Source organism: Protopterus annectens, chromosome 1.part0 (assembly GCF_019279795.1).
Source record: "Protopterus annectens isolate FY-2018-M chromosome 1.part0, PAN1.0, whole genome shotgun sequence".
Taxonomy (NCBI): Eukaryota; Metazoa; Chordata; order Ceratodontiformes; family Protopteridae; genus Protopterus; species Protopterus annectens.
In genome coordinates, this window is record NC_056725.1 from 1,166,159,620 (window position 1) to 1,166,173,879 (window position 14,260).

A 14,260-nucleotide genomic window follows, 5' to 3' on the forward strand; every position below is an offset into this window, starting at 1 on the left:
GCAGGAGGCCATGAACCCCAAGGCTTGCAGTATTTGTCTTGCAGATAGCAGGGTTTTTGTGGCCACTTGTTTGAAGTAGGTTGTCAAATGAATTTGTTTTTCTGGCGTGAGGTAAGCCATCTGGGAAGTTGTATTCAAGCTTGCTCCCAGGAATATAATTTGTTGACAGGATACCAGTTGTGATTTCTTTTCATTTATGGTGTACCCCAGACAAGTTAGAGCCCTTTTTACAAAGGCCAGATGATTCAAAAGTATGTCCTGGCTTTCTGCCTGAATTAGACAATCATCCAGGTATTGGTATATTTGAATATTTCTTTGCCTGCAAAATACAATAACTGGAGCTAGGCACTTTGTGAATACTCTGGGTGTAGTAGATAAGCCAAAGGGCAGTCTAGAGAACTGATAGTGCGTGTAGCCTGCTTTGAAGCGTAGGTAACTTCTGCAAGATTCCCTGATTGGGATGTGCAGGTATGCTTCTTTTAAATCTAGTGTTGCCAAGCAGGCATCTTTGCCTAGCATAAGAAGTAATTGGTGAAGAGTCAGCATCTTGAATTTTAGAATCTCCAAAAAGGTGTTTAGAGTAGACAGGTCCAGGATAGGACACCATGAATTGTCTTTTCCGGGTACCAGGAAAAGTCTCGAGTAGAAACCTTGTCCCTTTTCCTCTTCTGGTTAACAGTTGAATAGCCCCCATGGTTAATAGAGAAAGTACTTGTTCTTGGGCCTCTGCCCACTGATTTGGGGGTCGGTCCGGCCACTCGCTTGGTGTTGACAACATGTGGAAGTGAAATCTGTACCCTGGGGCACTATATTTAAAACCCATTTGTCCTGGGTAATGAGTTCCCAATTCTTTGCATGAAGAGCATTCTTTCCCTCCAAAGGGGCAGTCAGATGATAACTGCTAGGAAATTTTAAAAGGAAGTCATTGAGACAGTTTACCATAGGAGGGAGTCTTATTATTCCCAAACTTGGAAGTGGAGGCCCCCCACTGCTTAGTTCTGTGAGTCCCCTGGGACTGAAACCTGGGGTTTTTGCTGTGTCTGGGTTTGGCTTGAGAAGACCTGGAAGAGGCTGGAAAGGACCAATTCTTAGAGGGCCAGTGCCTACTAAATCTGGGAGGGTGAACTTGTAAAAAATCTTTAACAGTTTGAATAGATTTAACTTTATCTTCCATCTTTTTAAGAACTTCCTCAGCCTTGTTGCCAAACAGGTGGCCCTGATTTAAAGGAGCATCCAACAATTTAGCTTTAACATGATCAGGCAAAGATTGCTCCTTAAGCCAAGCATGCCTTCTGAGCACAGAACCAGTAGCAGCAGCCCTGCAAGAGGCCTCTAATGAATCAAAACCACATTGCAAAGTATGTTTTCCAACTTGTTCGGCAGAATGCATTAACTCCTGTAATTCTTTATTTTCCACACAGTCAGGAATTAACATAATTTTCTGTTTAAGCAGTCCAATAACATGTTGCTGATATTTTAACATGTGAAACTGGCAGTTTAAAGCCCTAATGGCCAAGGTTGCAGAAGTGTAAACCTTCTTACCCCATCTATCCAGCGCCCTGGAGTCTCTATCAGAAGGGGTAGGATTTTTAGCATTAGAAGCCTTAAAGCCCTTGGGCCCCTGTGAAATAGTCTCTGGATCTGCAATAGGATTTTTGAAAAGGAACTTGTGGGACTCGGGGACCCTGTAGTATCTGTCAGGTTTTCTGGGAGCAGGAGGCAGGGAATCACGGGCCAAATTAGATTCCGAGAAAGCATCGTCAATAATGTCTAGTACAGGAGGAATAGCTAAAGGCCTATGCTGAGGTAGGAGAAGGAAATCCCTAAGCATCTTTTTTGAATCAGAAAAATCCTGGCTTTCCCAGTGGAAATGCTCCCTTAGAGTATGTAAGGTTCCCCAAAAGAAAAATCCTCAGGAAGGGAAGCAGAGGAAATGGAGTCCTCTGCATCAGAATCCTCATAAGCAGGTATGGACAAATCCAGGTCATCAGAAGAGTCAGAAAAAACAGAATACTGATCAGAAGATTCATAACCAACCTCAGTCCTAGACTTCTTAGAAGGGGGGGGGGGGTTGGCTACCCCTGATTAGAGTTATTAGATCTTCTGCCATTCTTATCTTTTGTTTTTTAGGCATAGAGGACTGAGCATGTGGCCTGGGCGTCGTTTTTTTAGATATGGATCGAGATTTAGGCCTAAGTAATGAAGGAGGCGTCGATTTAACATGCAAGTCCATAGGCCTGAATACACCCTCAGAAGCCGGTGCCTGCACAGCGGCTCCAAACCCATCCAAGGTAGAGACATCTGTGGGTTTCATACCTGAAGCATCTCGCGGCATACCGGACTCCAAATGGGTCTCAGTAGAGGCCTGCGAATCAGAAGTAATGGGTATCAGTGGCTGCAAAAGCACCTCACTGAGTACCGGTGAACTGGCGACTGGCTTAGGAGAAGTGTCGTCTGCAGTTTTGGACCTCAGTGGCCTGTCTCTGTCTTTATCTTTGCGTTTTTTCGGAATCCCGGTAGTCGGATGGCTAACCAACAACATTTCTGGATAATTAAACCGAGAACCAAAATATTTAGTGGCAAAAATATACCGACGACGGATAGTGCGTTGATTAAATAAAGCACAAAACTGACAGCAAGGTATGCCGTGGTCAGGGCCTAGGCAAGGAATACAGTACGAATGAAAATCTTTATGCGGTATTTGCTTTCCACAAGTAATGCAATTATTAACTTTTACTGACATCGGTAAGGAGCAAGAAAAAGTTTCCCCAATGGGGTACTTAGCTTTAGTTGAAGACTTCGGTTTTGAAACTCAAAAATGAAAATTTCAGGAGTCGGACGACCGGCACTTGCGAACTGCTTCTGCTTCGGGCACCGCACGGCAAGAAAGAGTGATGTAATGGCGTCGGCTGCATGCTTTATACCCCTGACGACCTGACATCATGGAAAAAGGGACAGCAACCTACGCAGGACCCAAGACTTTGTTAAGCAGGCTGAATGAGGGCAACCTGCAAGCAGAATGCCCAAATGTAATGACTGCAACAGTGAAACACAAAGAACATCTAATTTTCCTTCTGATTCTTCAGATCAGGAGTCTGATAACTCTGATCCTTCTGATTACCAGGACATACCCTTATCTACCTATGATGATTCTGATGCAGAGGATTCCATTACCTTAGCTTCCCCTCCAGAAGATTTTTCTTTTGGTGAAACCCTGCATACCCTTAGAGAACATTTCCGCTGGGAGAGCCAGGATTACTCTCAGTACAAAAATAGACTCAGGGAATTTTTAAACTTGCCTCAGCACAGGCCTCTAGCTATCCCTCCTGTTCTGGAAATTGTAGATGATGTCTTCTTGGAATCCAGCCTTAGCCCTGATACTTTGCCTCCAGCTCCCAGGAAACCTGACAGGTACTACAGAGTACCTTACTCCCACAAATTCCTCTTTAAGAATCCCACTGCGGATCCAGAGACCATTTCCCAGGGACCTACAGGCATTAAGGCTACAACTGCCAAAAATCCAACCCCTTCGGACAGGGATTCTAGGGCTTTAGACAGATGGGGTAAGAAGGTATACACCTCTGCTACTCTTGCCATTAGGGCTTTAAATTGCCAGTTTCATATGTTAAAGTATCAGCAGCATATTATGGAGCTAATTAAATAGAAAATGATGTTGATTTCTGATTGTGCAGACCACAAAGATTTACAAGAGTTAATGCATTCTGCTAACCAAGTTGGTAAACATACTTTGCAATGTGGACTTGATGCCTTAGAAGCATCTTACAGGGCTGCTGTCACTGGGTCTGTTCTTAGAAGGCGTGCTTGGCTTAAGGAACAAAAACTGCCAGATGTCAAAGCAAAATTACTAGATGCTCCATTAAACCATGAACGTCTATTTGGCAACAAAGCAGAAGAAGTCCTCAAAAGGATGGAGGAGAAAGCTAAATCTATGCAAACTGTTAAAGATTTCTTACAAGTACAGACACCTAGATTCAGTAGGCATTGGCCTTCTAACAATTGGTCTTTTCCAGTCCCTCACAGGCCTTCTCAGTCCAAACCCAGGGGCAGCAGATCACCAAGACTACAGTCTCAGGTTATGCACAGATCTAAGCAATGGAGTGCTCCCATGTCCAAAATGTAGTAGTAAGCCTCCATCCTTTGGTAAAATTGCACAATGACTTATCCTTAACTCTTCCAAGCCTTGCCCAAGTACTTACACCTTTAGGAGGAAAACTTGCCCTGCATGCCAAAAAAAGTACAGTTTTGTACCTACCATAAATGTAGATGTTCGAAGATCCACATTGCTGCAGTCCTTACACTTGGGTAGTCCGCTGTCCTCGGTCGGCCCGAATATCAAAGTATAAGGCTGACGTCGGTCAAGGCGCATTTGACTGACATCAGGACGTCAGGGTACAAATGCGCATGACCGACGTCATATCCTCAGTCTTTTCTTGCCCCAGATGTCAGAAGACCCTAAAAATAAAGGTCAAAACCAAAAGACAGCAAACAAACAACCAACCACCCTTGCACTAATTATATGTACAATATATACAATATACACAATATGTACAACCCAACCCACACAACCACCTCTAACTACAGACGGGAAGGAGGGAGGGTAAATTGGACTGCAGCAATGTGGATCTTGAACATCTACATTTATGGTAGGTACAAAACTGTACTATGTTCTTCATCTCACATTGCTGCAGTCCTTACACTTGGGTAGAATCCCAAAGCAGAGGTAAGGGAGGATGGCCAAACTATAAGGAAGCAGGAGCTGCCAAAATGCCCTGCAAAACAGCAGTGGCAAAACCAGCCCTGGATTTAGAGTAAAGTGGTAGGTGATAATGCCTAGAGAAAGTATGCACTGAACTCCAAGTAGCTGCCTCCAAAATATCCTTGGTTGCCACCCCCCTCAAAAAGCTGTCAGTGGCAGTAGCCCTAGTGGAATGAGGCCTAATCCCAGCTGGAATCTCCTTGCCATGATGGGAATAACAGAAAGCAATGCAAAACCCAATCCACTTAGAAATAGTTTGTTTTGACACAGGCTTGCCCTGAGAACTCAAAGCAAAAGAAACAAATAACTGCTGAGACTGCCTGAACCCTTTAGTTCTGTCCAAATAATATCGCAACTGCCTGTGTACATCTAAAGTGTGCAAAATCTTTTCCCCTTTATTTTGGGGATTTGCATAAAAAGTAGGCAAATGAATAGTTTGTTTTAAAGCCACACTAGAAACCACTTTAGGCATAAAGGAAGGATTAGTACGTAAAGATACCCTATCCTTATGGAAAATTAAGAAAGGCTCAACCGCCATAAGGGCCTGCAATTCAGAAACCCTTCTTGCAGAGGTAATGGCCAACAAAGAGGCAGTCTTCCATGATAAATATTTCAACTCAGTAGTAGCTGCAGGCTCAAAAGGTTGTAGAGTGAGTTTCTCCAACACAAAATTGAGATCCCAAGCAGGAGTAGGAGCTCTACGTGGGGGTCTTACATTCTTTGCCCCTCTAAGAAATTGCTTGAACAAAGGATGAGAAAACAATGGTGGGTCACAGTCATAGTGAGCTGAAATTGCTGCAGCATGAACCTTAATAGAAGAGAAGGACAAACCTTTGTCCAGTAACTCAGTAAGATATTGAAGAGCCACACTTAAATTAGGCTCAGAAACATCAAAATCCTTTGCTGCACTCCAAAATAAAAATCTCTTCCATTTATCTGCGTACACTTTCCTTGTACTAGGCCTTCTAGCTTCCAAAATCACATTCAAAACTTGTTGTGGAAGTTGAGACCCTCTATGGTTCAAAACAGAATATGCCAGGCTGTTAGGTGAAGAGAGTGAAGTTTGACATTGAGCAAATGACTGTCCTCCTGGGACAACAGGTGTGGAATCAAGGCAAAGGCCATGGAGGCTTCCGTGCCAGACTTCTCAGTAATGGGTACCAGTGCTGTCGAGGCCAATCTGGAGCTATTAAAATCATCCTTGGCTTGTCCTGTCTGACCTTTAGAAGTACCTTTGGGAGGAGAGGCAGAGGTGGAAAGGCATACACATGAAGATTGCTCCAATTGAAAGAAAGAGCATCCACTTTCCAAGCTGTGGGATGAAACCTTTTCGTGCAAAACTTTGGCAGCTGATGGTTTAGTGGAGAAGCGAACAGATCTATGTCTGGAGTTCCCCATGACACTGTCAATTTCTGAAATACATGAGGATCCAATTTCCACTCGTGGGGATCCATAATTGCCTGCTCAACACATCTGCTAAGGAGTTCTGTGCTCCCGGCAGAAACCTTGCCTGAAGATTGAGCTGTAAACTGAGAACAGTCTCCCACAAAATCATTGCTTGCCTGCATAGAGGATAAGAATGTGTTCCCCCTTGCTTGTTGATGTACCACATGACAGTGGTGTTGTCTGTTAGAATCAACACCTGCCCTGGAAGAAGTAAATCCTTGAAAGCTATTAATGCAAACTGGACTGCTAACATCTCCTTCAAGTTGATATGTAGATGTTGTAGTCTGGCAGGCCACTTGTCTTGTATCCACTTTCCATTTAGATGAGCTCCCCAAGCTTTGTCTGAGGCATCTGTCGTTAAAATCTGACTCGCCTCTGGCCGGGTCACAGAGAGTCCCTTGTTTAGGTGACATTCCTGAGCCCACCACAAAAATTCCTTTTGAATGCAAGGTATTATTTGTATGACAGTGTCCAGATCCTGGCAGTGCTGTGTCCATACATTTTTGAGATACCATTGCAGCTTCCTCATATGCAGTTTGGCATTGGGAAGCACCAGAATACAAGATGCCATGAACCCTAAGGCTTGAAGGACTGTCCTTGCAGTCAGCCCGGACTGATGAGATAGTTGATGGAAGTAAAGGGAAAGATTCTTTTGTTTGTCCGGGGTCAAAAAGGCCATCTGGGATGCTGTATTCAGTCTTACACCCAGAAAGCACATGTCCTGAGAGGGTACTAGACTGGACTTTATTTCGTTCACAGAATACCCCAGGCATCTTAGCACTGCTATCACATATTCCAAATGATGAAGAAGCTCATCCCTTCCTTGAGCCAGAATCAGGCAATCGTCCAAATAAGGATAGATCTGTATTCCTTTTAGCCTGAAGAAAGCTATCACTGGAGCCAGAACTTTCGTGAACACTCTGGGCGCAGTAGATAAGCCAAAGGGCAATGCAGAGAACTGATAGTGAGAAGTCCCAGCTCGAAAACGCAGATACTTCCTGCAACTTAGTCTGATAGGAACATGAAGGTAAGCCTCCTTGAGATCCAAAGTTACCATCCAATGATCTTTGCCCAGCAGAGGTAAAAGCTGTTGTAACGTCAACATTTTGAACTTGGGAATGTCCAGATAAGTGTTGAGGATAGATAAATCCAAAATTGGTCTCCACGTGTTCCCCTTCTTTGGTACTAGGAACAGGCGAGAATAAAATCCTAGGCCCACTTCTGGCTGTATGGCCCCTATTTGGAGTAACAGAGAAATTTGCTTGTGAGCCTCTATTCTTTGTTGAGGAGGAACGTCTGGCATGCCTTTGAAAGGAGGCAAGGTATGGAAATAAAACCTGTAACCGTGGTGTATGATATCCAATACCCATCTGTCTTGGGTAATTAAACTCCAATTTTCTTTGAAAAGTGCCAACCTTCCTCCCAAAGGTGCTGCCAGACGAGAAGGCTCTGGCAGCTGAAAAGGTAGGTCATTGGGTCTGTTTACGAAAGGACTGACCCCTGCCCTCACCCGAAGACTGTGCAGGAGAACTCCCTGTTCTAGGCCTGAAAGAGCCCTGAACTCTGCCCCTACCACGTCTAGATCTACCCCTAGACTGGGAATCATAAGAAGGATACGTCCACCCCTTAGTAGGCCAATTTCTACTAAACTTTGGAGGCTGAACCTGCAAAAAATCTTTAACAGTCTGCATAGACTTAGCCTTGTCTTCCATTTTCTTTAAAACTGCCTCAACAGGAGAACCAAACAACACATCAGATTGTAAAGGAGCATCTAAAATCCTTGTTTTAACATGGTCAGATAAATTTTGATCCCTCAGCCAGGCATGCCTGCAAAGAACTGACCCAGTGGCAGCCACCCTAGATGAGGCCTGTACAGCATCAAAACCACATTGCAAAGAATGCTTACCCACCTGTTCAGAAACATGTACTAAATCTTGTAACTCTTTACAATCAATACCTTCCGCCAGAGCATCAACCTTAGACTTCAATTGTGAAAGGAGATAGTTTTGGTATTTCAACATGTGAAACTGGCAATTCAAAGCCCTCATAGCTAGAGTGGAAGAAGTATAAACTTTCTTTCCCCATCTATCCAAGGCCCTGGCCTCTATCTGCAGGAACCGGATTCTTGACAACAGAAGCCTTAACACCTTTAGGCCCCTGGCTACCAGTTTCTGGGTCTGCCCTAGGACTCTTAAAAAGGTACTTATGAGCTTCAGGCACCCTGTAATACCTATCCGGTTTAACAGGAGCAGGAGGCAAAGAATCAGGATTAAGAGAAGCCTCTGTAAAAACATCTTCCACTACATCCAAAACAGGAGGTATAGCCAAAGGCCTATGCTGGGGTAAAAACAAAAGTTCCCTAAGCCTTTTCCTGGAATCAGAGAAGTCCTGACCTTCCCACTTAAAATGCTCCCTCATGGAATGAAGAGTTTCTGAAAAAGAAAAATCCTCAGGAGGAGAAGCAGAAGGAGTAGAATCATCCACATCAGAATCAGAATACGGAGAGTACTCCTGCAAGTCTTCAGCCGAAGACTCTGAAACATCCGAAGCCTGCTCAAAACTCCCTAGCTCAGGCTCCACCCTAGGTCTCTTATCAGGAGGGGGCAAAGAACCCCTATCAAAGTAATCAAATCTTCTGCCATTTTAAGCATATGCTTCTTGGGCACAGTTCCTGAAGAACTAGGGGTGACACCAACTGAAGCTAAACCTGGCCTGCCTCTGGGAGAAGCCTTGGAAACAGAAGGAGAGGGCCTAACCACCCTAGGCAGGAGGGAGTATAGTAACCTGAGAAGCCCCATCACCTGACCTGCCTCCTGAGAGGCCACATCCTGCAATAACAAAGTCTCTCCCTGGGATCCCAAAGAAACCTCCGGTGGAACCACCGGCTCCACCGACACCTCTAAAGAACCGGCGTCCGCACGGACGGTTCTTCTAGCCTAGGCTTAACTGCTTTGTCCTTGCGCTTCTTGAAGAAGCGGGCGCCGGAGCATCCGGCGGCATTTTATAATTGCACCGCTTCCGAAGACTAACCTGGCACAATCTAATCTTCTCTTTATAGTGCGCTTATTGAATCTAGCACAACAGCGACACCCAACAACGTCGTGCTCAGGCCCTAAACAAGGAATACACAAAGTATGATAGTCTCTATGCGGTATCTGTTTCCCACAAGAAATACAATTATTCACTTTTTCTGACATCCGGTAAACCACTGAGGCAAGAAAAACTAAAATATTCCCAACGGGTACTTAGCCAACTTTGACTCGGTCTGAAACTCCGAAATCGAAAAATTTCAGAACGCCAACCGGCACTTGCAATACTGCTTCTGCATCGGACCATGCGGCAAAAAAGACTGAGGATATGACGTCGGTCATGCGCATTTGTACCCTGACGTCCTGATGTCAGTCAAATGCGCCTTGACCGACGTCAGCCTTATACTTTGATATTCGGGCCGACCGAGGACAGCGGACTACCCAAGTGTAAGGACTGCAGCAATGTGAGATGAAGAACATCTGGGAGTACATTACCCAGGACAGATGGGTCTTAAACATCGTTTCCCAAGGATACAGATTCCAGTTTCACTCTCTCCCAACCCTAAGTGGATGGCCAGATCTCCCCCAAACCAGTGGGCAGAGGCCCAAAAGCAAGTACTTTCTCTTCTCAGTATCAAGGCTATTCAACCTGTCCCAGCAGAACAAAGGGGACAAGGCTTTTATTCCAGGCTGTTTCTGGTACCCAGAAAACAAAACTCTTGGCGTCCTATCCTGGATCGGTCTATTCTCTACACCTTTCAGGTGGTTGCACAATTCAAAATGCTAACTCTTCAACAGCTGCTTCCTATGCTAGCCAAGGACTTCTGGCTAGCAACCCTAGACTTAAAAGAAGCTCATCTGCACATCCCCATAAGGGAATCTTGCAGAAAATACTTACTTTTCAGAGCAGGCTCTATCAGTTCTCTGCACTTCCCTTTGGCTTATCTACTGCGCCCAGGGTATTCACAAAGTGCCTAACTCCAGGCCATTGCATATTGCAGGCAGAGAAGAATTAAAATTTACCCATACTTGGACAATTGTCTGATTCAGGTGGACAATCAGGAATTGCTACTACAGCACCTGGCATTTGTAAAGAGACTTCTAACTTCACTGGGGTACACCATCAACGAAAAGAAATCACATCTGGTACCCAGCCAACAGATTGTATTCCTGGGAGCAAGCTTGAACACAATTTCCCAGATGGCATTCCTCACTCCAGAAAAACAAATTTATTTGACAAACTACTTCAATCTGCTGGCCACCAAATTCCGGCTATCTGCAAGAAAAATACTGCAAGTCATAGGGTTCATGTCCTCTTGCATTCTACTATTTCCATATGCAAGGCTGCATATGAGGAAACTTCAATAGTAACTAAAAAGTCTCTGGTGTCAACATTCTCAGGACTTGGAAACAATGATTCCTATCATTCCTTGCCTAAGGATAGAAATCCTTTGGTGGGCAGAAGCCTGCAACCACAACAAGGGACTCCCTTTCACTCTCCCCCTGCCGCCCAAACCCTAACAACAGACACATCAGACTACGCATGGGAGGCTCACATGGCAGGGCAATGCATTCAGGGCAAATGAAGCCCAAAGCAAATGCACCTGCATATCAATCAAAAAGAAATGTTAGCTCTGACAGCCTTCAAAGGCCTTATTCTTCCAGGCCAACCATTGGTAAAGACAGATAACACCACAGTTATGTGGTACATAAACAAGCAGGGGGAACCCATTCCTACCCACTCTGCAGATTAGCCATGGCTCTGTGGAACACAGGCCCTGAGCAACCAAGTGCACCTGCAAGCTCAGTTCCTGCCAGGCAAACTAAATTCACTGGTAGATGACTTAAGCAGAAATCTCATGGATCCACACGAGTGGAAACTGGAACCCAAAATATTCAAGCTTTTGAGCCAGTCTCAGGGAATGGATACAACTGTGCCCAGCTTACCTCATATACTAGATTACGTAATAGAAATGCTCCACAAAGGCCTATATTTTTCTTCAATTAAGATTCATGCCTCTGCCATCTCAGCTCATTATAATACTGAGCCACGGCTCTTCTCTCACCCTCTGGTCAAACAGTTCCTGAGAGGAGCCACAATTTTAAGACCCCCCCCCCCCAGGAGAGCTCCCACCCCAGCCTGGGACCTTAACTTTGTATTGGAAAAACTCACACTTTCCCCCTTTGAACCTGCTGCTACAGCAGAGTTAAAATTCCTCTCATGGAAAACAGCTTTACTTTTAGCCATCACTTCAGCAAGAAGAGTGTCTGAATTGCAGGCCCTTATGGCCGTGGAACCCTTTATTATCTTCCATGTGGACAGGGTTTCCCTCAGGACTAACCCATCATTATGCCCAAGGTGGTATCTAGTGTGGCTTTAAACCAATCCATTCATTTGCCAACCTTTTTCACTAATCCTCAGAATAAAGGGGAAAGGATCCTGCACTCCATGGATGTGCACAGGCAGCTTAGGTTCTATCTGGACAAGAGTAAGCCTATTAGAAAATCTGACCAGCTGCTAGTCAGCTTTGCTGCAGGGGCAGAGGGCAAGGCCATTTCAAAGCAAACCATTTCTAAATGGATAGCACACTGCATCCACTTCTGCTACAAACACAACAGGAAACGTACCCCACAGGGGATCAGAACACATTCCACTAGGGCTGCCTCTACAGCATTTCTCAGGGGAGTCCCTACCAGGGATATCTTGGAAGCTGCAACCTGGAGCTCTGTACACACTTTCACCAAGCATTACCACTTACCTATCTATTCTAAATCCAGAGCTGGATTTGCCACAGCAGTTTTACAGGGCCTGATTGCCAGCCCTAATGCTTCTTAACTACTTCCACCCATCCTCAGCTTTGGGAATCAACCCAAATGTGATGACTGCAACAGTGCAACACGAAAAACATAGTACAGTTGTGTACACTTACCATAAATGTAGATGTTCGAGTGTATTCACTGTTGCAGTCCTGGTTACCCTCCCTTCAGCTCCCTGACTTCTTTTGGCTATACCTCTATTCTGCTTTACTATATTTAAAAGCTTTTTGATGTATTTGCTTTTTTGTTGGAGGTATAACCTTGTGTGTGTATATATATATATATATATATATATATATATATATATATTTAACTGCTTCCCATTAAGGGGGGCACCTGACATCTGGGGCAAGAAAAACTGATGTAATGGCATTGGCTGCATGCTTTATACCCGACTACCTGATGTCACGAAAGATGAGACAGCAACCGACGCAGGACCCAAGACTTTGATAATCAGGCCGACTGAGGGCTACTGCAAGCAGATAACCCAAATGTGATGACTGCAACACTGAATACACTCAAATATCTACATTTATGGTAAGTGTACACAACTGTACTTTGTGTGTGCACACCCTTAAACTAATACTTTGCTGAAGCACCTTTTGATTTAATTATCAGCATTCAGTCTTCTTGGGTAGGAGTCTATCAGCATGGCACATCTTGACTTGGCAATATTTGCCTACTCTTCCTTGCAAAAGCGCTCAAAATCTGTCAGATTGCAAGGGCATCTCTTGTGCACAGCCCTCTTTAGGTCACCCCACAGATTTTCTATTGGATTTAGGTCTGTGCTCTGGCTGAGCCATTCCAAAACTTTAATTTTCTTCTGGTGAAGCCATTCTTTTGTTGATTTGGATGTTGTGTTGAAAGGTGAAATTCCTCTTCATCTTTCTAACAGACACCTGAAGGTTTTGAGCCAAAAGTGACTGGTATTTGGAACTGTTCATAATTCCCTCCACCTTGACTAAAGATCCAGTTCCAGCTGAAGAAAAGCAACACCATAGCATGATACTGCTACCATCATGCTTCACCATGGGGATGGGGTTCTTTTAGTGACGCAAAATGTTGTTTTCTTTACTTCTACCTTTCCTTTAGGTTTGGACATTTTTACATTACTGGTATTTGCTTTTTGCTGGGGGTGTTCCATACCATGTAATTGCTTCCTATTATGGGGGCTCCTGATATCTGGGGCAAGAAAAACTGATGTAATGGCATCGGCTGCATGTTTTATACCCCTGACGACCTGACGTCATGGAAGAAGCGACAGCATCAGATGCAGAAATCCAAAGACTCTGGTATTCAGGCTGACTGAGGGCTACCTGCAGGCAGATAACCCAAATGTGATGACTGCAACAGTGAATACACTCAAACATCTACATTTATGGTAAGTGTACACAACTGTACTTTTTGTGTGCTGAGTAGCTTTGTAGGTAACTGAACGTGTGAAGAGACAGGATAATAACTGGCACATACACTCCTAGCACTATTCACACATCCGAGCAGGACTGTAAAGTGTTTTGAAGTAATTGTGTAGCACTTTGTTTTGTGCAAGAAAACAGCGAATGTGTAAGCCAGCTACTAGCACCATCTTATGGCAGAGGTAGCTTCAACTGCAAGAGCCAAAGTGTGGGTCTGTATTAGAAAGTGCATTTTCTTTTCTTTTTTTGTTATATATACTTATGTTGATCCACTGTGATAATACACTGTCAGGCACATCAACATAAAGGTATCAGATATTATTTCATTATTACTTGTTTATATATTTTTGGTACTTCTGCGGTGGTGCAGCGGTAGCGCTGTTGCCTCACAGCAAGAGGTTCTCCCGTTCAATTCTCGGCTTGGGTTGGGAGTGCCTTCTGTGTGGAGTCTGCATGTCCTCCCCGTGGTCGAGTGGGCGTTCGAAAGACATGCGTTGAATGGGCGTGCCTTCGTTGAAGGTTGGGCGTTGGGCTGGCAACTCGACACCATAAAAACCAACTGCCAATCATTAGCGGACTGGAGTTCCGCTGTGACGACCCCTAACCGGGAAAAGCCGAAAGACAAACAACAACTTGTTTATATATTTTTGTTAAAATGACAATCATGTTCAGTGTGTTTCCTACTGTTAGTACTGTTAATAAAGAATATGTGCTATAACTGACATAAATGGTGAAGAAATTGCTGTCATTTTCATCCTAAAATAGCATCAGATATT

The 14,260-nt window shown here is 44.4% G+C and overlaps 1 protein-coding gene across 2 annotated transcripts in view; it reads right to left on the reverse strand.

Annotated features, from left to right (window-relative positions):
* FOXO3 (forkhead box O3) overlaps positions 1-14,260 on the reverse strand; it is a 1,048,726-nt gene that overhangs the window by 736,623 nt on the left and 297,843 nt on the right. The gene's annotated exons all lie outside the window — the stretch shown is intronic.